This window comes from Oncorhynchus mykiss, chromosome Y (genome assembly GCF_013265735.2).
Source record: "Oncorhynchus mykiss isolate Arlee chromosome Y, USDA_OmykA_1.1, whole genome shotgun sequence".
NCBI classification, from domain to species: Eukaryota; Metazoa; Chordata; class Actinopteri; order Salmoniformes; family Salmonidae; genus Oncorhynchus; species Oncorhynchus mykiss.
In genome coordinates, this window is record NC_048593.1 from 1097812 (window position 1) to 1123891 (window position 26080).

Here is a 26080-nt window from a genome sequence, read left to right on the forward strand (position 1 = left end):
TTAGAAGGTGACGCGTTTGTGGGATGTCCCAGGACATTGTCACAAATGCCAAACTCAAGACAGTTGTCGATGACTAGTTGGTTACTCGTTTCCCATTTGACAACTTAAGCCTTGCACAAAGTAAATCACCTCACACACTGGACATCTACAATGGATTCACCAAAGTCTTCTGAGAATGAGTAAATGTCCAAACTGAAAATGAAAGGAAAGTCAGATTTTTCAAGAGTCAGTTGAGATTTCTGTTGGCCTGGCAATCGAGCACAGATTTCTCCCTCAGGGGTTTGCATACTTCTCGAAATTACATGTTCAAAACATCCTGCGTTGGCCGGGAATCGAACCCGGGCCTCCCGCGTGGCAGGCGAGAATTCTACAACTGAACAACCAATGCCTTGGAATACTGAGATAATGCTGGAAAATCGTATCATAAAGCTTTATCTCCAAGCATATTTTTCGCATAGTGGGCTCAGCTACATTGTTCACCCTAAAAAAAAAAGCAGTCCTTTCTCCCCGTCGGGGAATTGAACCCCGGTCTCCCGCGTGACAGGCGGGGATACTCACCACTATACCAACGAGGAGCTGGTGTGGTGGACGTTTGAAAAAACGTGGAGCATTGGTACTAACTATACGTTTGCAGTGTTGGGCTTTAACACTTCTAACAAAAACATCTGTATAGACTGAATGGTTAGAGCTGGAAACTACTGTAACCCCTCTATGGAAAGCTGGGACTCTCACGAAAACGTACATGTAATCGATTTCGCTCTATACCACTCACAGGCCACACACTCGTAGTTAGAAGGTGACGCGTTTGTGGGATGTCCCAGGACATTGTCACAAATGCCAAACTCAAGACAGTTGTCGATGACTAGTTGGTTACTCGTTTCCCATTTAACAACTTAAGCCTTGCACAAAGTAAATCACCTCACACACTGGACATCTACAATGGATTCACCAAAGTCTTCTGAGAATGAGTAAATGTCCAAACTGAAAATTAAAGGAAAGTCAGATTTTTCAAGAGTCAGTTGAGATTTCTGTTGGCCTGGCAATCGAGCACAGATTTCTCCCTCAGGGGTTTGCATACTTCTCGAAATTACATGTTCAAAACATCCTGCGTTGGCCGGGAATCGAACCCGGGCCTCCCGCGTGGCAGGCGAGAATTCTACCACTGAACAACCAATGCCTTGGAATACTGAGATAATGCTGGAAAATCGTATCATAAAGCTTTATCTCCAAGCATATTTTTCGCATAGTGGGCTCAGCTACATTGTTCACCCTAAAAAAAAAAGCAGTCCTTTCTCCCCGTCGGGGAATTGAACCCCGGTCTCCCGCGTGACAGGCGGGGATACTCACCACTATACCAACGAGGAGCTGGTGTGGTGGACGTTTGAAAAAACGTGGAGCATTGGTACTAACTATACGTTTGCAGTGTTGGGCTTTAACACTTCTAACAAAAACATCTGTATAGACTGAATGGTTAGAGCTGGAAACTACTGTAACCCCTCTATGGAAAGCTGGGACTCTCACGAAAACGTACATGTAATCGATTTCGCTCTATACCACTCACAGGCCACACACTCGTAGTTAGAAGGTGACGCGTTTGTGGGATGTCCCAGGACATTGTCACAAATGCCAAACTCAAGACAGTTGTCGATGACTAGTTGGTTACTCGTTTCCCATTTAACAACTTAAGCCTTGCACAAAGTAAATCACCTCACACACTGGACATCTACAATGGATTCACCAAAGTCTTCTGAGAATGAGTAAATGTCCAAACTGAAAATTAAAGGAAAGTCAGATTTTTCAAGAGTCAGTTGAGATTTCTGTTGGCCTGGCAATCGAGCACAGATTTCTCCCTCAGGGGTTTGCATACTTCTCGAAATTACATGTTCAAAACATCCTGCGTTGGCCGGGAATCGAACCCGGGCCTCCCGCGTGGCAGGCGAGAATTCTACCACTGAACAACCAATGCCTTGGAATACTGAGATAATGCTGGAAAATCGTATCATAAAGCTTTATCTCCAAGCATATTTTTCGCATAGTGGGCTCAGCTACATTGTTCACCCTAAAAAAAAAAGCAGTCCTTTCTCCCCGTCGGGGAATTGAACCCCGGTCTCCCGCGTGACAGGCGGGGATACTCACCACTATACCAACGAGGAGCTGGTGTGGTGGACGTTTGAAAAAACGTGGAGCATTGGTACTAACTATACGTTTGCAGTGTTGGGCTTTAACACTTCTAACAAAAACATCTGTATAGACTGAATGGTTAGAGCTGGAAACTACTGTAACCCCTCTATGGAAAGCTGGGACTCTCACGAAAACGTACATGTAATCGATTTCGCTCTATACCACTCACAGGCCACACACTCGTAGTTAGAAGGTGACGCGTTTGTGGGATGTCCCAGGACATTGTCACAAATGCCAAACTCAAGACAGTTGTCGATGACTAGTTGGTTACTCGTTTCCCATTTAACAACTTAAGCCTTGCACAAAGTAAATCACCTCACACACTGGACATCTACAATGGATTCACCAAAGTCTTCTGAGAATGAGTAAATGTCCAAACTGAAAATTAAAGGAAAGTCAGATTTTTCAAGAGTCAGTTGAGATTTCTGTTGGCCTGGCAATCGAGCACAGATTTCTCCCTCAGGGGTTTGCATACTTCTCGAAATTACATGTTCAAAACATCCTGCGTTGGCCGGGAATCGAACCCGGGCCTCCCGCGTGGCAGGCGAGAATTCTACCACTGAACAACCAATGCCTTGGAATACTGAGATAATGCTGGAAAATCGTATCATAAAGCTTTATCTCCAAGCATATTTTTCGCATAGTGGGCTCAGCTACATTGTTCACCCTAAAAAAAAAAGCAGTCCTTTCTCCCCGTCGGGGAATTGAACCCCGGTCTCCCGCGTGACAGGCGGGGATACTCACCACTATACCAACGAGGAGCTGGTGTGGTGGACGTTTGAAAAAACGTGGAGCATTGGTACTAACTATACGTTTGCAGTGTTGGGCTTTAACACTTCTAACAAAAACATCTGTATAGACTGAATGGTTAGAGCTGGAAACTACTGTAACCCCTCTATGGAAAGCTGGGACTCTCACGAAAACGTACATGTAATCGATTTCGCTCTATACCACTCACAGGCCACACACTCGTAGTTAGAAGGTGACGCGTTTGTGGGATGTCCCAGGACATTGTCACAAATGCCAAACTCAAGACAGTTGTCGATGACTAGTTGGTTACTCGTTTCCCATTTAACAACTTAAGCCTTGCACAAAGTAAATCACCTCACACACTGGACAATGGATTCACCAAAGTCTTCTGAGAATGAGTAAATGTCCAAACTGAAAATGAAAGCAAAGTCAGATTTTTCAAGAGTCAGTTGAGATTTCTGTTGGCCTGGCAATCGAGCACAGATTTCTCCCTCAGGGGTTTGCATACTTCTCGAAATTACATGTTCAAAACATCCTGCATTGGCCGGGAATCGAACCCGGGCCTCCCGCGTGGCAGGCGAGAATTCTACCACTGAACAACCAAAGCCTTGGAATACTGTGATAATGCTGGAAATCGTATCATAAAGCTTTATCTCCAAGCATATTTTTTGCATAGTGGGCTCAGCTACATTGTTCACCCTAAAAAAAAAGCAGTCCTTTCTCCCCGTCGGGGAATTGAACCCCGGTCTCCCGCGTGACAGGCGGGGATACTCACCACTATACTAACGAGGAGCTGGTGTGGTGGACGTTTGAAAAAACGTGGAGCATTGGTACTAACTATACGTTTGCAGTGTTGGGCTTTAACACTTCTAACAAAAACATCTGTATAGACTGAATGGTTAGAGCTGGAAACTACTGTAACCCCTCTATGGAAAGCTGGGACTCTCACGAAAACGTACATGTAATCGATTTCGCTCTATACCACTCACAGGCCACACACTCGTAGTTAGAAGGTGACGCGTTTGTGGGATGTCCCAGGACATTGTCACAAATGCCAAACTCAAGACAGTTGTCGATGACTAGTTGGTTACTCGTTTCCCATTTAACAACTTAAGCCTTGCACAAAGTAAATCACCTCACACACTGGACAATGGATTCACCAAAGTCTTCTGAGAATGAGTAAATGTCCAAACTGAAAATGAAAGCAAAGTCAGATTTTTCAAGAGTCAGTTGAGATTTCTGTTGGCCTGGCAATCGAGCACAGATTTCTCCCTCAGGGGTTTGCATACTTCTCGAAATTACATGTTCAAAACATCCTGCATTGGCCGGGAATCGAACCCGGGCCTCCCGCGTGGCAGGCGAGAATTCTACCACTGAACAACCAAAGCCTTGGAATACTGTGATAATGCTGGAAATCGTATCATAAAGCTTTATCTCCAAGCATATTTTTTGCATAGTGGGCTCAGCTACATTGTTCACCCTAAAAAAAAAGCAGTCCTTTCTCCCCGTCGGGGAATTGAACCCCGGTCTCCCGCGTGACAGGCGGGGATACTCACCACTATACTAACGAGGAGCTGGTGTGGTGGACGTTTGAAAAAACGTGGAGCATTGGTACTAACTATACGTTTGCAGTGTTGGGCTTTAACACTTCTAACAAAAACATCTGTATAGACTGAATGGTTAGAGCTGGAAACTACTGTAACCCCTCTATGGAAAGCTGGGACTCTCACGAAAACGTACATGTAATCGATTTCGCTCTATACCACTCACAGGCCACACACTCGTAGTTAGAAGGTGACGCGTTTGTGGGATGTCCCAGGACATTGTCACAAATGCCAAACTCAAGACAGTTGTCGATGACTAGTTGGTTACTCGTTTCCCATTTAACAACTTAAGCCTTGCACAAAGTAAATCACCTCACACACTGGACAATGGATTCACCAAAGTCTTCTGAGAATGAGTAAATGTCCAAACTGAAAATGAAAGCAAAGTCAGATTTTTCAAGAGTCAGTTGAGATTTCTGTTGGCCTGGCAATCGAGCACAGATTTCTCCCTCAGGGGTTTGCATACTTCTCGAAATTACATGTTCAAAACATCCTGCATTGGCCGGGAATCGAACCCGGGCCTCCCGCGTGGCAGGCGAGAATTCTACCACTGAACAACCAAAGCCTTGGAATACTGTGATAATGCTGGAAATCGTATCATAAAGCTTTATCTCCAAGCATATTTTTTGCATAGTGGGCTCAGCTACATTGTTCACCCTAAAAAAAAAGCAGTCCTTTCTCCCCGTCGGGGAATTGAACCCCGGTCTCCCGCGTGACAGGCGGGGATACTCACCACTATACTAACGAGGAGCTGGTGTGGTGGACGTTTGAAAAAACGTGGAGCATTGGTACTAACTATACGTTTGCAGTGTTGGGCTTTAACACTTCTAACAAAAACATCTGTATAGACTGAATGGTTAGAGCTAGAAACTACTGTAACCCCTCTATGGAAAGCTGGGACTCTCACGAAAACGTACATGTAATCGATTTCGCTCTATACCACTCACAGGCCACACACTCGTCGTTAGAAGGTGACGCGTTTGTGGGATGTCCCAGGACATTGTCACAAATGCCAAACTCAAGACAGTTGTCGATGACTAGTTGGTTACTCGTTTCCCATTTAACAACTTAAGCCTTGCACAAAGTAAATCACCTCACACACTGGACAATGGATTCACCAAAGTCTTCTGAGAATGAGTAAATGTCCAAACTGAAAATGAAAGCAAAGTCAGATTTTTCAAGAGTCAGTTGAGATTTCTGTTGGCCTGGCAATCGAGCACAGATTTCTCCCTCAGGGGTTTGCATACTTCTCGAAATTACATGTTCAAAACATCCTGCATTGGCCGGGAATCGAACCCGGGCCTCCCGCGTGGCAGGCGAGAATTCTACCACTGAACAACCAAAGCCTTGGAATACTGTGATAATGCTGGAAATCGTATCATAAAGCTTTATCTCCAAGCATATTTTTTGCATAGTGGGCTCAGCTACATTGTTCACCCTAAAAAAAAAGCAGTCCTTTCTCCCCGTCGGGGAATTGAACCCCGGTCTCCCGCGTGACAGGCGGGGATACTCACCACTATACTAACGAGGAGCTGGTGTGGTGGACGTTTGAAAAAACGTGGAGCATTGGTACTAACTATACGTTTGCAGTGTTGGGCTTTAACACTTCTAACAAAAACATCTGTATAGACTGAATGGTTAGAGCTGGAAACTACTGTAACCCCTCTATGGAAAGCTGGGACTCTCACGAAAACGTACATGTAATCGATTTCGCTCTATACCACTCACAGGCCACACACTCGTAGTTAGAAGGTGACGCGTTTGTGGGATGTCCCAGGACATTGTCACAAATGCCAAACTCAAGACAGTTGTCGATGACTAGTTGGTTACTCGTTTCCCATTTAACAACTTAAGCCTTGCACAAAGTAAATCACCTCACACACTGGACAATGGATTCACCAAAGTCTTCTGAGAATGAGTAAATGTCCAAACTGAAAATGAAAGCAAAGTCAGATTTTTCAAGAGTCAGTTGAGATTTCTGTTGGCCTGGCAATCGAGCACAGATTTCTCCCTCAGGGGTTTGCATACTTCTCGAAATTACATGTTCAAAACATCCTGCATTGGCCGGGAATCGAACCCGGGCCTCCCGCGTGGCAGGCGAGAATTCTACCACTGAACAACCAAAGCCTTGGAATACTGTGATAATGCTGGAAATCGTATCATAAAGCTTTATCTCCAAGCATATTTTTTGCATAGTGGGCTCAGCTACATTGTTCACCCTAAAAAAAAAGCAGTCCTTTCTCCCCGTCGGGGAATTGAACCCCGGTCTCCCGCGTGACAGGCGGGGATACTCACCACTATACTAACGAGGAGCTGGTGTGGTGGACGTTTGAAAAAACGTGGAGCATTGGTACTAACTATACGTTTGCAGTGTTGGGCTTTAACACTTCTAACAAAAACATCTGTATAGACTGAATGGTTAGAGCTGGAAACTACTGTAACCCCTCTATGGAAAGCTGGGACTCTCACGAAAACGTACATGTAATCGATTTCGCTCTATACCACTCACAGGCCACACACTCGTAGTTAGAAGGTGACGCGTTTGTGGGATGTCCCAGGACATTGTCACAAATGCCAAACTCAAGACAGTTGTCGATGACTAGTTGGTTACTCGTTTCCCATTTAACAACTTAAGCCTTGCACAAAGTAAATCACCTCACACACTGGACAATGGATTCACCAAAGTCTTCTGAGAATGAGTAAATGTCCAAACTGAAAATGAAAGCAAAGTCAGATTTTTCAAGAGTCAGTTGAGATTTCTGTTGGCCTGGCAATCGAGCACAGATTTCTCCCTCAGGGGTTTGCATACTTCTCGAAATTACATGTTCAAAACATCCTGCATTGGCCGGGAATCGAACCCGGGCCTCCCGCGTGGCAGGCGAGAATTCTACCACTGAACAACCAAAGCCTTGGAATACTGTGATAATGCTGGAAATCGTATCATAAAGCTTTATCTCCAAGCATATTTTTTGCATAGTGGGCTCAGCTACATTGTTCACCCTAAAAAAAAAGCAGTCCTTTCTCCCCGTCGGGGAATTGAACCCCGGTCTCCCGCGTGACAGGCGGGGATACTCACCACTATACTAACGAGGAGCTGGTGTGGTGGACGTTTGAAAAAACGTGGAGCATTGGTACTAACTATACGTTTGCAGTGTTGGGCTTTAACACTTCTAACAAAAACATCTGTATAGACTGAATGGTTAGAGCTAGAAACTACTGTAACCCCTCTATGGAAAGCTGGGACTCTCACGAAAACGTACATGTAATCGATTTCGCTCTATACCACTCACAGGCCACACACTCGTCGTTAGAAGGTGACGCGTTTGTGGGATGTCCCAGGACATTGTCACAAATGCCAAACTCAAGACAGTTGTCGATGACTAGTTGGTTACTCGTTTCCCATTTAACAACTTAAGCCTTGCACAAAGTAAATCACCTCACACACTGGACAATGGATTCACCAAAGTCTTCTGAGAATGAGTAAATGTCCAAACTGAAAATGAAAGCAAAGTCAGATTTTTCAAGAGTCAGTTGAGATTTCTGTTGGCCTGGCAATCGAGCACAGATTTCTCCCTCAGGGGTTTGCATACTTCTCGAAATTACATGTTCAAAACATCCTGCATTGGCCGGGAATCGAACCCGGGCCTCCCGCGTGGCAGGCGAGAATTCTACCACTGAACAACCAAAGCCTTGGAATACTGTGATAATGCTGGAAATCGTATCATAAAGCTTTATCTCCAAGCATATTTTTTGCATAGTGGGCTCAGCTACATTGTTCACCCTAAAAAAAAAGCAGTCCTTTCTCCCCGTCGGGGAATTGAACCCCGGTCTCCCGCGTGACAGGCGGGGATACTCACCACTATACTAACGAGGAGCTGGTGTGGTGGACGTTTGAAAAAACGTGGAGCATTGGTACTAACTATACGTTTGCAGTGTTGGGCTTTAACACTTCTAACAAAAACATCTGTATAGACTGAATGGTTAGAGCTAGAAACTACTGTAACCCCTCTATGGAAAGCTGGGACTCTCACGAAAACGTACATGTAATCGATTTCGCTCTATACCACTCACAGGCCACACACTCGTCGTTAGAAGGTGACGCGTTTGTGGGATGTCCCAGGACATTGTCACAAATGCCAAACTCAAGACAGTTGTCGATGACTAGTTGGTTACTCGTTTCCCATTTAACAACTTAAGCCTTGCACAAAGTAAATCACCTCACACACTGGACAATGGATTCACCAAAGTCTTCTGAGAATGAGTAAATGTCCAAACTGAAAATGAAAGCAAAGTCAGATTTTTCAAGAGTCAGTTGAGATTTCTGTTGGCCTGGCAATCGAGCACAGATTTCTCCCTCAGGGGTTTGCATACTTCTCGAAATTACATGTTCAAAACATCCTGCATTGGCCGGGAATCGAACCCGGGCCTCCCGCGTGGCAGGCGAGAATTCTACCACTGAACAACCAATGCCTTGGAATACTGAGATAATGCTGGAAATCGTATCATAAAGCTTTATCTCCAAGCATATTTTTCGCATAGTGGGCTCAGCTACATTGTTCACCCTAAAAAAAAAGCAGTCCTTTCTCCCCGTCGGGGAATTGAACCCCGGTCTCCCGCGTGACAGGCGGGGATACTCACCACTATACTAACGAGGAGCTGATGTGGTGGACGTTTGAAAAAACGTGGAGCATTGGTACTAACTATACGTTTGCAGTGTTGGGCTTTAACACTTCTAACAAAAACATCTGTATAGACTGAATGGTTAGAGCTAGAAACTACTGTAACCCCTCTATGGAAAGCTGGGACTCTCACGAAAACGTACATGTATTCGATTTCGCTCTATACCACTCACAGGCCACACACTCGTAGTTAGAAGGTGACGCGTTTGTGGGATGTCCCAGGACATTGTCACAAATGCCAAACTCAAGACAGTTGTCGATGACTAGTTGGTTACTCGTTTCCCATTTAACAACTTAAGCCTTGCACAAAGTAAATCACCTCACACACTGGACAATGGATTCACCAAAGTCTTCTGAGAATGAGTAAATGTCCAAACTGAAAATGAAAGCAAAGTCAGATTTTTCAAGAGTCAGTTGAGATTTCTGTTGGCCTGGCAATCGAGCACAGATTTCTCCCTCAGGGGTTTGCATACTTCTCGAAATTACATGTTCAAAACATCCTGCATTGGCCGGGAATCGAACCCGGGCCTCCCGCGTGGCAGGCGAGAATTCTACCACTGAACAACCAAAGCCTTGGAATACTGTGATAATGCTGGAAATCGTATCATAAAGCTTTATCTCCAAGCATATTTTTTGCATAGTGGGCTCAGCTACATTGTTCACCCTAAAAAAAAAGCAGTCCTTTCTCCCCGTCGGGGAATTGAACCCCGGTCTCCCGCGTGACAGGCGGGGATACTCACCACTATACTAACGAGGAGCTGGTGTGGTGGACGTTTGAAAAAACGTGGAGCATTGGTACTAACTATACGTTTGCAGTGTTGGGCTTTAACACTTCTAACAAAAACATCTGTATAGACTGAATGGTTAGAGCTAGAAACTACTGTAACCCCTCTATGGAAAGCTGGGACTCTCACGAAAACGTACATGTATTCGATTTCGCTCTATACCACTCACAGGCCACACACTCGTAGTTAGAAGGTGACGCGTTTGTGGGATGTCCCAGGACATTGTCACAAATGCCAAACTCAAGACAGTTGTCGATGACTAGTTGGTTACTCGTTTCCCATTTAACAACTTAAGCCTTGCACAAAGTAAATCACCTCACACACTGGACAATGGATTCACCAAAGTCTTCTGAGAATGAGTAAATGTCCAAACTGAAAATGAAAGCAAAGTCAGATTTTTCAAGAGTCAGTTGAGATTTCTGTTGGCCTGGCAATCGAGCACAGATTTCTCCCTCAGGGGTTTGCATACTTCTCGAAATTACATGTTCAAAACATCCTGCATTGGCCGGGAATCGAACCCGGGCCTCCCGCGTGGCAGGCGAGAATTCTACCACTGAACAACCAAAGCCTTGGAATACTGTGATAATGCTGGAAATCGTATCATAAAGCTTTATCTCCAAGCATATTTTTTGCATAGTGGGCTCAGCTACATTGTTCACCCTAAAAAAAAAGCAGTCCTTTCTCCCCGTCGGGGAATTGAACCCCGGTCTCCCGCGTGACAGGCGGGGATACTCACCACTATACTAACGAGGAGCTGGTGTGGTGGACGTTTGAAAAAACGTGGAGCATTGGTACTAACTATACGTTTGCAGTGTTGGGCTTTAACACTTCTAACAAAAACATCTGTATAGACTGAATGGTTAGAGCTAGAAACTACTGTAACCCCTCTATGGAAAGCTGGGACTCTCACGAAAACGTACATGTATTCGATTTCGCTCTATACCACTCACAGGCCACACACTCGTAGTTAGAAGGTGACGCGTTTGTGGGATGTCCCAGGACATTGTCACAAATGCCAAACTCAAGACAGTTGTCGATGACTAGTTGGTTACTCGTTTCCCATTTAACAACTTAAGCCTTGCACAAAGTAAATCACCTCACACACTGGACAATGGATTCACCAAAGTCTTCTGAGAATGAGTAAATGTCCAAACTGAAAATGAAAGCAAAGTCAGATTTTTCAAGAGTCAGTTGAGATTTCTGTTGGCCTGGCAATCGAGCACAGATTTCTCCCTCAGGGGTTTGCATACTTCTCGAAATTACATGTTCAAAACATCCTGCATTGGCCGGGAATCGAACCCTCCCGCGTGGCAGGCGAGAATTCTACCACTGAACAACCAATGCCTTGGAATACTGTGATAATGCTGGAAATCGTATCATAAAGCTTTATCTCCAAGCATATTTTTTGCATAGTGGGCTCAGCTACATTGTTCACCCTAAAAAAAAAGCAGTCCTTTCTCCCCGTCGGGGAATTGAACCCCGGTCTCCCGCGTGACAGGCGGGGATACTCACCACTATACTAACGAGGAGCTGGTGTGGTGGACGTTTGAAAAAACGTGGAGCATTGGTACTAACTATACGTTTGCAGTGTTGGGCTTTAACACTTCTAACAAAAACATCTGTATAGACTGAATGGTTAGAGCTAGAAACTACTGTAACCCCTCTATGGAAAGCTGGGACTCTCACGAAAACGTACATGTATTCGATTTCGCTCTATACCACTCACAGGCCACACACTCGTAGTTAGAAGGTGACGCGTTTGTGGGATGTCCCAGGACATTGTCACAAATGCCAAACTCAAGACAGTTGTCGATGACTAGTTGGTTACTCGTTTCCCATTTAACAACTTAAGCCTTGCACAAAGTAAATCACCTCACACACTGGACAATGGATTCACCAAAGTCTTCTGAGAATGAGTAAATGTCCAAACTGAAAATGAAAGCAAAGTCAGATTTTTCAAGAGTCAGTTGAGATTTCTGTTGGCCTGGCAATCGAGCACAGATTTCTCCCTCAGGGGTTTGCATACTTCTCGAAATTACATGTTCAAAACATCCTGCATTGGCCGGGAATCGAACCCGGGCCTCCCGTGTGGCAGGCGAGAATTCTACCACTGAACAACCAAAGCCTTGGAATACTGTGATAATGCTGGAAATCGTATCATAAAGCTTTATCTCCAAGCATATTTTTTGCATAGTGGGCTCAGCTACATTGTTCACCCTAAAAAAAAAGCAGTCCTTTCTCCCCGTCGGGGAATTGAACCCCGGTCTCCCGCGTGACAGGCGGGGATACTCACCACTATACTAACGAGGAGCTGGTGTGGTGGATGTTTGAAAAAACGTGGAGCATTGGTACTAACTATACGTTTGCAGTGTTGGGCTTTAACACTTCTAACAAAAACATCTGTATAGACTGAATGGTTAGAGCTAGAAACTACTGTAACCCCTCTATGGAAAGCTGGGACTCTCACGAAAACGTACATGTAATCGATTTCGCTCTATACCACTCACAGGCCACACACTCGTAGTTAGAAGGTGACGCGTTTGTGGGATGTCCCAGGACATTGTCACAAATGCCAAACTCAAGACAGTTGTCGATGACTAGTTGGTTACTCGTTTCCCATTTAACAACTTAAGCCTTGCACAAAGTAAATCACCTCACACACTGGACATCTACAATGGATTCACCAAAGTCTTCTGAGAATGAGTAAATGTCCAAACTGAAAATGAAAGCAAAGTCAGATTTTTCAAGAGTCAGTTGAGATTTCTGTTGGCCTGGCAATCGAGCACAGATTTCTCCCTCAGGGGTTTGCATACTTCTCGAAATTACATGTTCAAAACATCCTGCATTGGCCGGGAATCGAACCCGGGCCTCCCGCGTGGCAGGCGAGAATTCTACCACTGAACAACCAATGCCTTGGAATACTGAGATAATGCTGGAAATCGTATCATAAAGCTTTATCTCCAAGCATATTTTTCGCATAGTGGGCTCAGCTACATTGTTCACCCTAAAAAAAAAGCAGTCCTTTCTCCCCGTCGGGGAATTGAACCCCGGTCTCCCGCGTGACAGGCGGGGATACTCACCACTATACCAACGAGGAGCTGGTGTGGTGGACGTTTGAAAAAACGTGGAGCATTGGTACTAACTATACGTTTGCAGTGTTGGGCTTTAACACTTCTAACAAAAACATCTGTATAGACTGAATGGTTAGAGCTAGAAACTACTGTAACCCCTCTATGGAAAGCTGGGACTCTCACGAAAACGTACATGTAATCGATTTCGCTCTATACCACTCACAGGCCACACACTCGTAGTTAGAAGGTGATGCGTTTGTGGGATGTCCCAGGACATTGTCACAAATGCCAAACTCAAGACAGTTGTCGATGACTAGTTGGTTACTCGTTTCCCATTTAACAACTTAAGCCTTGCACAAAGTAAATCACCTCACACACTGGACATCTACAATGGATTCACCAAAGTCTTCTGAGAATGAGTAAATGTCCAAACTGAAAATGAAAGCAAAGTCAGATTTTTCAAGAGTCAGTTGAGATTTCTGTTGGCCTGGCAATCGAGCACAGATTTCTCCCACACTCGTAGTTAGAAGGTGATGCGTTTGTGGGATGTCCCAGGATATTGTCACAAATGGTTAGAGCTAGAAACTACTGTGACCCCTCTATGGAAAGCTGGGACCCACCACTATACTAACGAGGAGCTGGTGTGGTGGACCTTTGAAAAAACGTGGAGCATTGGTACTAACTATAAGTTAGGTGGGGATACTCACCACAAATGTTATTATCATATATGTCCAATAACGTTCCAACCGGAGCATTCATTTTTGTCTAGAGAGTAATGGAACGCAAGGCGATATAAGGAATACTGCGCGTAACCAGGAACTGGCAATTCTGCCAGACCAGCATCTCAAATAGCTGCCATCCGGTCTCACATCACACTAGAGGCTTCATTCCACGTTCTACTGACTGTGGACATCTAGTGGAAGGCGTAGGAAGTGCGAACAGATCCATATCTTATTTGAATGTGAATAGGCGATGAGTTGAAAATCAACCAGCCCCAGAATTTCCACTTCATGTTTGGAAGTTTGCCTGCCCTATGAGTTCTGTTATACTCACAAACATAATCCAAACAGTTTTAGAAACTTCAGAGTGTTTTCTATCCAATAGTAATAATAATATGCATATATTAGCATCTGGGACAGAGTAGGTGGCAGTTCACTATGGGCACGCAATTCCTCCAAAGTGAAAATGCTGCCCCTATCCCTAAAAGGTTTTAAGGAGAAGTGTATCTAAAGTACCATGCATAACACTTGCATTTTCATCAACATTTGTTATGAGTATTTTTTTAAATTGATGTGGCTCTCTGCAAAATCACTGCATGTTTTTGGAACTACTGAACATTACGCGCCAATGTATACTGAGATTTTTTTTACATAAATATGAACTTTATCGAACAAAATATACATGTATTGTGTAACATGAAGTCCTAGTGTCATCTGATGAAGATCATCAAAGGTTAGTGATTAATTTTATCTCTATTTCTTATTTTTGTGACTCCTCTCTTTGGCTGTAAAAAATGGCTGTGTTTTTCTGTGACTTGGCTCTGACCTAACATAATCGTTAGTGCTGCTTTCGTCGTAAAGCCTATTTGAAATCGGACACTGTGGTGGGATTAACATGAAGTGTATCTTTAAAAAGGTGTGACATACTTCTATGCTTGAGGAATTTTAATTATGGTATTTCTGTTGTTTTGAATTTGGCCCCCTGCACTTTCACTGGCTGTTGTCATATCGATCCCGTTAGCGGGATCTCAGCCCTTGTCACGCCCTGGCCTTAGTTATATTTGTTTTCTTTATTATTTTGGTTAGGCCAGGGTGTGACATGGGGGATTTATGTGTTTTGTCTTGTCTAGGGGTTTTTGTAGATTTATGGGGCTGTGTTCTTTTAGGTGTCTAGGTAAGTCTATGGTTGCCTGGATTGGTTCTCAATCAGAGGCAGGTGTTTATCGTTGTCTCTGATTGGGAGCCATATTTAGGCAGCCATATTCTTTGGGTATTTTGTGGGTGATTGTTTCCTGTGTCAGTGCTACACGTGACTGTTTCGGGTTTTCACAGTTCTTGTTTTGTAGTTGTGTTCATCTTAAGTGTCTCTTATTAAAGAACCATGAACTATAACCATGCTGCGTTTTGGTCCGCCTCTCCTTCCCAGGAAGAAAGCCGTGACAGCCCTAAGAAGCATATAGGAGTACCTGTTTCTTTGTTAACTGCTCAACACAGAAATGCCACATGTGCTCACTCCCTCAAATCATTTAGCGAAAATATCCTTTGTATTCTATTCAGCTATGTTCAATTGTATTCTTCATACTATTAAATAGTATAAAATAATGCCATGTAATTCTAAGAAAATCTTGTCTACTAAATTAACATGTAGCCCACAGCCATATAGCATAGCCAGATCAGGACCTAACATAAGGACAACTTATGACAATAGACTACATTTTCTTCATGTCATATTTCTTTAGACTGGTCTAAAACAAATAATGGATTTATTGTGATGGTATAGGCTATATTAAATCAAATCAAATCAAATTGTATTTGTCACATACACATGGTTAGCAGATGTTAATGCGAGTGTAGCGAAATGCTTGTGCTTCTAGTTCCGACAATGCAGTAATAACCAACAAGTAATCTAACTAACAATTCCAAAACTATTGTCTTGTACACAGTGTAAGGGGATAAAGAATATGTACATAAGGATATATGAATGAGTGATGGTACAGAGCAGCATAGGCAAGATACAGTAGATGGTATCGAGTACAGTATATACATATGAGATGAGTATGTAAACAAAGTGGCATAGTTAAAGTGGCTAGTGATACATGTATTACATAAGGATACAGTCGATGATATAGAGTACAGTATATACGTATGCATATGAGATGAATAATGTAGGGTAAGTAACATTATATAAGGTAGCATTGTTTAAAGTGGCTAGTGATATATTTACATCATTTCCCATCAATTCCCATTATTAAAGTGGCTGGAGTTGAGTCAGTGTCAGTGTGTTGGCAGCAGCCACTCAATGTTAGTGGTGGCTGTTTAACAGTCTGATGGCCTTGAGATAGAAGCTGTTTTTCAGTCTCTCGGTCCCAGCTTTGATGCACCTGTACTGACCTCGCCTTCTGGATGATAGCGGGGTGAACAGGCAGTGGCTCGGGTGGTTGATGTCCTTGATGATCTTTATGGCCTTCCTGTGACATCGGGTGGTGTAGGTGTCCTGGAGGGCAGGTAGTTTGCCCCCGGTGATGCGTTGTGCAGACCTCACCACCCTCTGGAGAGCCTTACGGTTGAGGGCGGAGCAGTTGCCGTACCAGGTGGTGATACAGCCCGCCAGGATGCTCTCGATTGTGCATCTGTAGAAGTTTGTGAGTGCTTTTGGTGACAAGCCGAATTTCTTCAGCCTCCTGAGGTTGAAGAGGCGCTGCTGCGCCTTCTTCACAATGCTGTCTGTGTGTGTTAACCAATTCAGTTTGTCTGTGATGTGTATGCCGAGGAACTTAAAACTTGCTACCCTCTCCACTACTGTTCCATCGATGTGGATAGGGGGGTGTTCCCTCTGCTGTTTCCTGAAGTCCACAATCATCTCCTTAGTTTTGTTGACGTTGAGTGTGAGGTTATTTTCCTGACACCACACTCCGAGGGCCCTCACCTCCTCCCTGTAGGCCGTCTCGTCGTTGTTGGTAATCAAGCCTACCACTGTCGTGTCGTCCGCAAACTTGATGATTGAGTTGGAGGCGTGCGTGGCCACGCAGTCGTGGGTGAACAGGGAGTACAGGAGAGGGCTCAGAACGCACCCTTGTGGGGCCCCAGTGTTGAGGATCAGCGGGGAGGAGATGTTGTTGCCTACCCTCACCACCTGGGGGCGGCCCGTCAGGAAGTCCAGTACCCAGTTGCACAGGGCGGGGTCGAGACTCAGGGTCTCGAGCTTGATGACGAGCTTGGAGGGTACTATGGTGTTGAATGCCGAGCTGTAGTCAATGAACAGCATTCTCACATAGGTATTCCTCTTGTCCAGATGGGTTAGGGCGGTGTGCAGTGTGGTTGAGATTGCATCGTCTGTGGACCTATTTGGGCGGTAAGCAAATTGGAGTGGGTCTAGGGTGTCAGGTAGGGTGGAGGTGATATGGTCCTTGACTAGTCTCTCAAAGCACTTCATGATGACGGAAGTGAGTGCTACGGGGCGGTAGTCATTTAGCTCAGTTACCTTAGCTTTCTTGGGAACAGGAACAATGGTGGCCCTCTTGAAGCATGTGGGAACAGCAGACTGGTATAGGGATTGATTGAATATGTCCGTAAACACACCGGCCAGCTGGTCTGCGCATGCTCTGAGGGCGCGGCTGGGGATGCCGTCTGGGCCTGCAGCCTTGCGAGGGTTAACACGTTTAAATGTCTTACTCACCTCGGCTGCAGTGAAGGAGAGACCGCATGTTTTCGTTGCAGGCCGTGTCAGTGGCACTGTATTGTCCTCAAAGCGGGCAAAAAAGTTATTTAGTCTGCCTGGGAGCAGGACATCCTGGTCCGTGACTGGGCTGGATTTCTTCCTGTAGTCCGTGATTGACTGTAGACCCTGCCACATGCCTCTTGTGTCTGAGCCGTTGAATTGAGATTCTACTTTGTCTCTGTACTGACGATTAGCTTGTTTGATAGCCTTGCGGAGGGAATAGCTGCACTGTTTGTATTCGGTCATGTTACCAGACACCTTGCCCTGATTAAAAGCAGTGGTTCGCGCTTTCAGTTTCACGCGAATGCTGCCATCAATCCACGGTTTCTGGTTAGGGAATGTTTTAATCGTTGCTATGGGAACGACATCTTCAACGCACGTTCTAATGAACTCGCACACCGAATCAGCGTATTCGTCAATGTTGTTGTCTGACGCAATACGAAACATGTCCCAGTCCGCGTGGTGGAAGCAGTCTTGGAGTGTGGAGTCAGCTTGGTCGGACCAGCGTTGGACAGACCTCAGCGTGGGAGCCTCTTGTTTTAGTTTCTGTCTGTAGGCAGGGATCAACAAAATGGAGTCGTGGTCAGCTTTTCCGAAAGGGGGGCGGGGCAGGGCCTTATATGCGTCGCGGAAGTTAGAGTAACAATGATCCAAGGTCTTTCCACCCCTGGTTGCGCAATCGATATGCTGATAAAATTTAGGGAGTCTTGTTTTCAGATTAGCCTTGTTAAAATCCCCAGCTACAATGAATGCAGCCTCCGGATGAATGGTTTCCAGTTTGCAAAGAGTTAAATAAAGTTCGTTCAGAGCCATCGATGTGTCTGCTTGGGGGGGGATATATACGGCTGTGATTATAATCGAAGAGAATTCTCTTGGTAGATAATGCGGTCTACATTTGATTGTGAGGAATTCTAAATCAGGTGAACAGAAGGATTTGAGTTCCTGTATGTTTCTTTCATCACACCATGTCGCGTTAGTCATAAGGCATACGCCCCCGCCCCTCTTCTTACCAGAAAGATGTTTGTTTCTGTCTGCGCGATGCGTGGAGAAACCCGTTGGCTGCACCGCTTCGGATAGAGTCTCTCCAGTGAGCCACGTTTCCATGAAGCAAAGAACATTACAGTCTCTGATGTCCCTCTGGAATGCTACCCTTGCTCGGATTTCATCAACCTTGTTGTCAAGAGACTGGACATTGGCAAGAAGAATGCTAGGGAGTGGTGCACGGTGTGCCCGTCTCCGGAGTCTGACCAGAAGACCGCCTCGTTTCCCTCTTTTTCGGAAGTTTTTTTTTTTTGGGGGGGGTCGCTGCATGGAATCCACTCCGTTGTCCTGTTTGTAACGCAGAACACAGGATCCGCGTCGGGAAAAACATATTCTTGGTAGTACTGATGGTGAGTTGATGCTGATCTTATATTCAGTAGTTCTTCTCGACTGTATGTAATGAAACCTAAGATGACCTGGGGTACTAATGTAAGAAATAACACGTAAAAAAAACAAAAAACTGCATAGTTTCCTAGGAACGCGAAGCGAGGCGGCCATCTCTGTCGGCGCCGGAAGTTCATGGATTTCTTAGACGTTTGTAACGATCGTCGTTGGAATGAGACCAAAGCGCAGCGTGGAATTTGTTCATATTTAATGTTAACAAAAAAACACTCAAACAAAATGACAAACGGAGAAAACGAAAGCGCACAGTTCTGTCAGGGAAACAACCTAAACATACAAATAATCACCCACAAAACACAGGTGGGAAAAGGCTACCTAAGTATGATTCTCAATCAGAGACAACGAACGACACCTGCCTCTGATTGACAACCATACTAGGCCAAGCACATAGAAAAAATAACATACATTACCCACCCCAACTCACGCCCTGACCAACCTTAAACAAAGACATAACAAAGGAACTAAGGTCAGAACGTGACAATGTTTTAAAGTGTAGATGTTCCAAAAGTCTGCATCAGTGGCTTGTAAGCAATGCTAAATGTGTTTATGTTCATTAACGGTCAATTACTGTGAGACCACCAGTTATCTGCTTGACAATCACCGGCTGACAAAATGTAATGACCGCCAGAGCCCTAGTTGTGACCAACTATAGTCACCAATTTGACAAAAGTGCTCATCTCAAGTGCAACCATTCAGATTAGCACTTCGCAAGACTTTGCTCTTACACAGTCATACAGAGTATCTGCGCATATGCAAAGGTGAACTTTGTTCTGCTTAATTGTAGCTACTGGACCAAGACAGCTTCATCACTCCTGGTTGTTTGCGGATATTAGCCCACTACTACTGTTTACTTTGTGCATCTACGTCATCTTGCTTTGTCTACCTTGAAACCTAACCCAACCAATGACCCATCATCTTATGCATTACTGCCAAGTGACATGCCAAACAACACAAAAACTATACAATACATACCGTAAATGGCTCAAATCCTTCCACGCATAGACTACTTTCTGTCCCTAACACTAAAACTGAATGTAAACTGAAATAAAAACAATAGGTAAATGTTTTTATACAAACTAAATAAAAACAGTAAAGTGGATCTGAAAACTAACAGACACTAAACTGAATTTAAAACATAAATCTTAAAACTAATAGAAATAAAAACATATGAAACAAAACTATTAAAACATTCCTCCAAATGTCAAATGTTAAGTTAAGTGTTATTGTTTGGGATAGGGTTACAACATTAAGTTTAGGCATTCATTCAGAATTGCTAATGGAAGGGTTAAGGTTTGGGATAGGATAATTGTATTTTTTTTATTTTTTGTTGTCTACCACTGGAATCTGATCCAGAGTCATAGGATTTACTACGTCCACAAAGCCCTAGCAAAACCCGATTTGATGGTAATAGCGCTCTGTTGCCCCTAGTGGCCATGTTTGAAGGTATTTCCTGATGTCCTCAGGACGTGGACAAACGTCCAATTTCGAAGTCAATCTTGAACAATCTCCCTATACATTGAGTGGATCTTATGACCTCTCTAATGACAGTGCGGTCAATTCGGTCATGGTGGCACATTTCGGATTGCCTAACTAGTCGAGGCTCTCAAATCTTGACGTTTTTTTTCCTAGTTACAAAATAGTGTGCTTTCTGGAGTGTGACAAATAGTGAGCTGTCCAACACCACAATATTATGGCATTAATATTTACGGTCTAATGTTTTTCAAACTGCTGGTCAGACAGATGGCTCTAAAAGCAACGCTGGGACCCGGACAAGCAGCGCTAGCTCAGAGGGAATTTCATTGCCATCGGAGCGACTGGTCTGGGATAAGCCGGAATGCCGCACATTTTCAATTAACTTCACTTCACTGGAAATGTACCACAGACCTTGAAAATACTTGAAAAGTGCTTAATTAAAATAATATCCTCTTAAGGATCAAACACTTTTTTCAATTTTCACTGAGATGGACACACCCAAATCTAACTGCCTGTAGCTCAGGACTTGAAGCAAGGATATGCATATTCTTGATACCATTTGAAAGGAAACACATTGAAGTTTGTGGAAATGTGAAATTTTCAAGTTCATAACTGTGCACTCTCCTCGAACAATAGCATGGTATTCTTTCATTGTAATAGCTACTGTAAATTGGACAGTGCAATTAGATTAACAAGAGTTTAAGCTTTCTGCCAGATATTTCTATGTCATGGGAAATGTTTTTGTTACTTACAACCTCATGCTTATTGCATTAGCCTACGTTAGCTCAACCGTCCCGCGGGGGACCCACCGATCCCGAAGAGTGAAAAGACAAGAAGAATGGTTTTAATTGTAGCACTTTCCTTTTCAGCAGGTTGTACAGGTCTAATAACATAGTTATATGGGTGTAATAATAGTTCAAACCTAGCTAATAGGCTTATGGGAAGACTTCAATTATTAATCAATTAATTGAACATTACCAATATCGTCAACACACGTTGACAGAATTTGACAGAAAACACAATCATGACTTGACAGGACCTTTAGAAAAAGACAGAAATGACAAGGCCAAACAAGAACAAGGCCAGCTAACAATAAGCTCCTCCGTAACCTAGACTTATAGACAACCCATGGACAGTTACCCTGTAAAGCAAACTTTGAATTTGAATTTGTACAACTCAACCATCCAATTTGCACATTCTGGGGAAGCATCATGAAATGTCCCTATGTATCAATACAATAATCCGATTTTAAAATATTAGTTGCATTCTTCGTCTCATCGTCTTTAGTGCAGTATTGACATTTAGGATAATTATCAGCACACGTTAATCATAAATATGAATCAGACTAAATATAAAATGGCAATTTGAACAACCCGTGTTGGCCCATGGTCTTAAGACGGATGATTGTCAGTGTGACTGTGACTGATAAAGCCTTATCATGTTCAGACATGTCTACTTTTTGGCAGGCGTTCTGGTCCAAACACATGGAGACATGTCCTTGAGTGGCCCAGCCAGAGGCACATCTCTGTTTTTCATTTAGTTTTTCATTTATACATATATTTTGAATTGAAAACCTGTTTTTGTTTTATCAGCATGGGGTATTGTGTGTAGATTGATGAGGGGGGGGGAGCAATTCAGTCCATTCTAGAATAAGGCTGTAACTTAACACACATTCTGGGAACAGATGGGGCAGGTGAAGCAGGGCTCCTGTGCCTGAGGAGCTGTAATGTGATGCTGTGCAGCAGTGTGACGCCCACGGCCGCCTCGGGCACTAGTTACCCGCTATCCAGCACGTGGCGTGGCGTGCTTTCAGAACCTTCCACAGCCTGGCACACATACGAGCCCCGTGCCATCGGTCTCCTAGTGCCTAGGGCCAGACTCCATACAACGCTCCCTTTTCAAACCCTCTCCCCCTGCTGTACGCCAGCTTCCTCTGCACCCTCCTTGCCACCTTCCTCAACCCCCTCCTTCCATGAGGAGTGAAGACGCACGGGGCAACAGTTATGTGATGGTTGCGTGTTAGTTTGGAGCATTGTGAGGACTGCAGTGAGGATCTTGTTGAAGTAGTAGGGAGTGATGGCTCACTGAGGAGACAGATACTATCCTGTAGACATAGAGATACTTTCTGCAATTTAACTTGGTACTGTTACTTTGATTCAATACTGTTAAAGTTAGGCCCCCCTGTTAGGCCTCTCTGAGTTTAACCTGATCACATGACCTTCCCATGCAACAGGTGTCAATCCCAAGATCTGTGTTACAAACGGTGCATCTCTGAATGCATCCCCACCTCCTAATCTCACGTCTCTCTCGGTCCAACAGATTACACATCACTGACACAAATTTATGCTCCAGCCAGTCACTGATCAGTGTCTCAATCCTCCTAACACATGGATCCTGACAACAAATTGACCTGTACTAATCAGCTGTGGCTCTGGCTTGCTTCTCTCTGTAACGAAGAGGGTGTTGCTCTCATCCCAATATACAGTGCCTTGCGAAAGTATTCGGCCCCCTTGAACTTTGCGACCTTTTGCCACATTTCAGGCTTCAAACATAAAGATATAAAACTGTATTTTTTTGTTAAGAATCAACAACAAGTGGGACACAATCATGAAGTGGAAAGACATTTATTGGATATTTCAAACTTTTTTAACAAATCAAAAACTGAAAAATTGGGCATGCAAAATTATTCAGCCCCTTTACTTTCAGTGCAGCAAACTCTCTCCAGAAGTTCAGTGAGGATCTCTGAATGATCTAATGTTGACCTAAATGACTAATGATGATAAATACAATCCACCTGTGTGTAATCAAGTCTCCGTATAAATGCACCTGCACTGTGATAGTCTCAGAGGTCCGTCAAAAGCGCAGAGAGCATCATGAAGAACAAGGAACACACCAGGCAGGTCCGAGATACTGTTGTGAAGAAGTTTAAAGCCGGATTTGGATACAAAACGATTTCCCAAGCTTTAAACATCCCAAGGAGCACTGTGCAAGCGATAATATTGAAATGGAAGGAGTATCGGACCACTGCAAATCTACCAAGACCTGGCCGTCCCTCTAAACTTTCAGCTCATACAAGGAGAAGACTGATCAGAGATGCAGCCAAGAGGCCCATGATCACTCTGGATGAACTGCAGAGATCTACAGCTGAGGTGGGAGACTCTGTCCATAGGACAACAATCAGTCGTATATTGCACAAATCTGGCCTTTATGGAAGAGTAGCAAGAAGAAAGCCATTTCTTAAAGATATCCATAAAAAGTGTCGTTTAAAGTTTGCCACAAGCCACCTGGGAGACACACCAAACATGTGGAAGAAGGTGCTCTGGTCAGATGAAACCAAAATTGAACTTTTTGGCAACAATGCAAAACGTTATGTTTGGCGTAAAAGCAACACAGCTGAACGCACCATCCCCACTGTCAAACATGGTGGTGGCAGCATCATGGTTTGGGCCTGCTTTTCTTCAGCAGGGACAGGGAAGATGGTTAAAATTGATGGGAAGATGGATGGAGCCAAATACAGGACCATTCTGGAAGAAAACCTGATGGAGTCTACAAAAGACCTGAGACTGGGACGGAGATTTGTCTTCCAACAAGACAATGATCCAAAACATAAAGCAAAATCTACAATGGAATGGTTAAAAAATAAACATATCCAGGTGTTAGAATGGCCAAGTCAAAGTCCAGACCTGAATCCAATCGAGAATCTGTGGAAAGAACTGACAACTGCTGTTCACAAATGCTCTCCATCCACCTCACTGAGCTCGAAGCTGTTTTGCAAGGAGGAATGGGAAAAAATGTCAGTCTCTCGATGTGCAAAACTGATAGAGACATACCCCAAGCGACTTACAGCTGTAATCGCAGAAAATGGTGGCACTACAAAGTATTAACTTAAGGGGGCTGAATAATTTTGCATGCCCAATTTTTCAGTTTTTGATTTGTTAAAAAAGTTTGAAATATTCAATAAATGTCGTTCCACTTCATGATTGTGTCCCACTTGTTGTTGATTCTTCACAAAAAAATACAGTTTTATATCTTTATGTTTGAAGCCTGAAATGTGGCAAAAGGTCGCAAAGTTCAAGGGGGCCGAATACTTTCGCAAGGCACTGTATAATTGTTCAATGATTTTCCATCTTAAAAATGTAGAATAAGCAAAGTATTTGATTTCTGGTGAAAATGGGTCTTAGAAAACTTCTAGCAGAAAACGTTAAAACGTTAAAAGTTATTAGAAATATATCAAAACACAATAATGTTGAATTAAAAACCCCTGACATCTAATATCAAAATGTATATTTAGTTTTGCATAAATGATTTGCCTTCTGTACGTTGTCTAGTATCATTCTGTTACCAAACACCCACATTTCTTTAGAATATTTTCACATTTCTGTCCCTCATAAGGAGGACAATGCAAGTTCACAGAAATAACAAGTAAAGGTAGACCAACCAATTAGTTATAGTTTTTTTTACTTATAACAATTTAGTTATTAAGTGAATAAAAAGCATCATTCTGTTACCAAATCAGTACCAGAATGACCCCAAAATCTGTAACAGAATTGGCTACAATGTGAATTCTTACTAGTCACAAACCATAATTGGGTCACCTGCTACTGTCCTCCCTTCCACTGTTCAGCTCATAACAGTTTTCTTTCTCTTTCTGTCATGTGGTTGCCAAAACAAGTGTGAAAACAGTCTGGACAACCCTCCCTCTCTCTCTCCTGGTCTCTCTTATCTCCCTCTCCAGTTAATGTCACTTCTCCCGGCTCTTACTGACACCTACCCATGAGCCCCCTCTCTTTCCATTTACCGTAACCAGCCCCCTCACCCACTGAGCAGCGAAAGGACTTCCATTGAACGTTGAAAAGTAGTTGAAATTTGGTCATTCCAAATCTGAACCAATCATAGATGTCTGTTTCCCAAGTTTAGACAGCACATAACAGTATAGTAGAACACAGTGCAGTACAGTAAAGAAAAGTATAGTATAGGTCAGTACAATACAGTACAGTAACTGCACAGACACTGATTAGTGACTGGTTGGAGCGTAAGAATGTCTGTATGATATTTGTGCGTCTGTAATTTTCTCACTTATCATAATTCACGATTCATTCAGGATTATTCTTGATCATCGTAGCATCCACATTAATGTATTATATTCTTATTTACAATAAAAGTGACTCAAAAATGACACAATACATTATTTACCATTATTTCTATTGGGCAAAAAATAATCTGAAACACAACCAAAAACAATCAGCAAATGCATCTAAAAAATGTTTAGAGACAAAAGCTTGTAGTCATTGTGTGCCATGAATATGGGACCAAATACTTTACTTTGTACTACTTTAATACACAAATAAGTGAATTTGTCCCAATACTTTTGGTGGCCTAAAATGGGGGGACTATGTACAAAAAGTGCCAATAAATTCTAAATTGTTCACCGGATATGAAAATACCCTCAATTTAAAGCTGACAGTCTGCACTTTAACCTCATAGTCATTGTTTGATTTCAAATCCAAACGTTTGAAGTATAGAGCCAAAAAAATAATACAGCTTCGCTGTCTCAATAATTACGGGGGGCACTGTACAACAGTCCCACTGTAATACATTTGTACTGTACTAAACTTAACTCTACTGTACTGTGCTGTACTCTACTGTGCTCTTATCCT

At 43.5% G+C, this 26080-nt stretch overlaps 5 non-coding genes across 5 annotated transcripts; all 5 read right to left on the minus strand.

Moving 5' to 3' along the window:
* Window positions 1–503: 503 nt before the first annotated feature.
* trnad-guc lies at window positions 504–575 on the minus strand. The gene has a single exon. It is a non-coding gene; the product is annotated as a tRNA-Asp (tRNA).
* A 717-nt stretch (window positions 576–1292) lies between these two features.
* trnad-guc lies at window positions 1293–1364 on the minus strand. Its single transcript has one exon. It is a non-coding gene; the product is annotated as a tRNA-Asp (tRNA).
* A 717-nt stretch (window positions 1365–2081) lies between these two features.
* On the minus strand, window positions 2082–2153 carry trnad-guc. Its single transcript has one exon. It is a non-coding gene; the product is annotated as a tRNA-Asp (tRNA).
* A 717-nt stretch (window positions 2154–2870) lies between these two features.
* trnad-guc lies at window positions 2871–2942 on the minus strand. The gene has a single exon. It is a non-coding gene; the product is annotated as a tRNA-Asp (tRNA).
* A 10082-nt stretch (window positions 2943–13024) lies between these two features.
* trnad-guc lies at window positions 13025–13096 on the minus strand. Its single transcript has one exon. It is a non-coding gene; the product is annotated as a tRNA-Asp (tRNA).
* Between the last annotated feature and the right edge of the window lie 12984 nt (window positions 13097–26080).